This window comes from Crocodylus porosus, unplaced genomic scaffold (genome assembly GCF_001723895.1).
Source record: "Crocodylus porosus isolate Cpor-Errol unplaced genomic scaffold, CroPor_comp1, whole genome shotgun sequence".
Classification (NCBI taxonomy): Eukaryota; Metazoa; Chordata; order Crocodylia; family Crocodylidae; genus Crocodylus; species Crocodylus porosus.
The window spans coordinates 99,397,050-99,399,146 of NW_017728947.1; positions in this window are offsets into that span (position 1 = coordinate 99,397,050).

Below are 2,097 nucleotides of genomic sequence, written 5' to 3' on the forward strand. Positions count from 1 at the left end.
GCAGGCAGCTGATGTGCAGTGCGTGATTGGCTGGGTGTGAAGAGCCACATGTGTGACTGGCCATGGAAAAGCAGTGCACAGTGGCAGCACGGGGTGGTGGCCACTGTGCGTAAGCTCCTCCCCCTCCATAGAGGTACACTTCTTAAGAGAGGTTGAAAACCCTTGCCTTAGCCCATCATGGACACGAGTCATTAGTGTGATGAAATCATCAGCAAAGCTAACCGCACTTTATCATCCATCAGCAGATGCATGACAAATAGATCCAAGAAAGTGATACTTCCCCTCTATGTGGCATTGATCAGACTGCAGTTGGAGTATTGCATCCAGTTTTGGGCACCGTACTTCAAGAAGGATGTTGATAGACTTGGGAGGGTCCACAGGAGGACACTCGCATGGTTAGGGGCTTACAGGACAAGCCCTATGGGGAGAGATTAAGGGACCTGGACCTCTTCAGCCTCCGCAAGAGATGGCTGGGAGGTAATCTTGTGGCCACCTACAAATTCATCTGGGGGGATGAAGCAAGGGATTGGAGATGCTGTGTTCACCAGGGCACCTCTTGGGGTAACAAGGTCACAAACTGACAGAGAGCAGATTGGGCTAGACATCAGGAAAAATTTGGAATGGGCTTCCAAGGGAGGTGGTTCTCTCCCCTACCTTGGGGGGTTTTAAAAGAAGGTTGGATAGGCATCTGACCCCAGCGCTCTTTCCTGCCCAGGGGAGGGGGTTGGACTTGATAATCTGTTGAGGTCCCTTCTGACCCTAGAATTTATGACTCATAGCTACAACACTCCAACCCTACTACAGATTATAAAGCATTTGTGTTTCAAGCAATTACTACAGAGTGTTCTTATAATACTAGTATTATGATAATATAATACAATGCAATTATTGTTAGGGTGACAATAATTTGTATTATTAGGGAGCACTGGATTTGCAGCTGAATAAAAAGGCATAACCTGTGGCCTAGAAGAGCTGCTAACCACAAAGCACAATGATGTATTAAAAATATATTGCATGATGCTTAGGCAACCAGACTTTGCTTATGAATGCTTACGCTAAGCCAGCCATTTGCTTATGTTAAGTAACCATTTTAACTGTGTGAACCATTTTCTGAGGAAAAAGCAGCAAGTAAATCTGTGCGAGTCTGTGTGCTGTAAACCAGCTACAACGAGGAATGAGATAAGAGACAGGGGCCCAAAAAGGGTGGAAGATGGTACAACCTGAGACAGAAAAACAGACGGGAATGTGGAAAACAGCAGGTAATTGGTAACAGAATCCAAGATGAATATATGCAAAAAGGTTAATGGTGATTGGTGAAGAAGCCTCCAGAAGCTTCCAGTTTTGGTCAAAGTCTACCCATTGACCAAAGAGCAGGAGTCAAGGTCTTAGATGTGCACTCATAGCAAAAAGATATGTAAAAGAGTAAAGTGCATAGGCAATTCCATGTTAATGAAGCAAACAGTAAACAGAGGTGGAGCTTGAGATGGGAGGAAAAATGGGTGGAACATAGGAGGGGCAAGGGTAGAATAAATGCTAATGAGTGTAAACCAAAGAGTAAATATGGGAGAAAACTATTGTTTATTGCAGCTCCCCGTATTCTACTGGTGAGGGAGCTGGCCTGAAGCGGTCTTCATTCTGAAGTTATTGCGAGCAGTGTGTGCTCGTGTTTGCTCCCTGCTCTGCTCTGACTAATAAGTAACAGTCTCCACAGTAATTGGACTGTTGCCTCCCTAGTTGTTGGGCACCGCATGGAGTCAAGGTCTAACAATTATATTAATTAATAAAATAATGTTAGATTATGAAGTATTGCAGTATACTTTATATTGAATGATAGTAGTCATAAAATAAAATTAAAGGGAAAGCCAGTGGTCTGCTTTGGCGTACACATAGTAAGGTACAGCAAGCCTCCTGGGACCCTGGTGTTTTGCTGTCATTTCTACATCAGCTGGGAGCACCGCACCAAATGCTGGATATATTCCTGTTTTGCCGGTCACCTCTTTGAATGTGACACATCTATGTCTGAGACTTTCTTCAAGGTAACATTACCTAATGTTAAGGACTGCCTGCCTGAAAGGTTGTATATTCAGTTATTAGGTA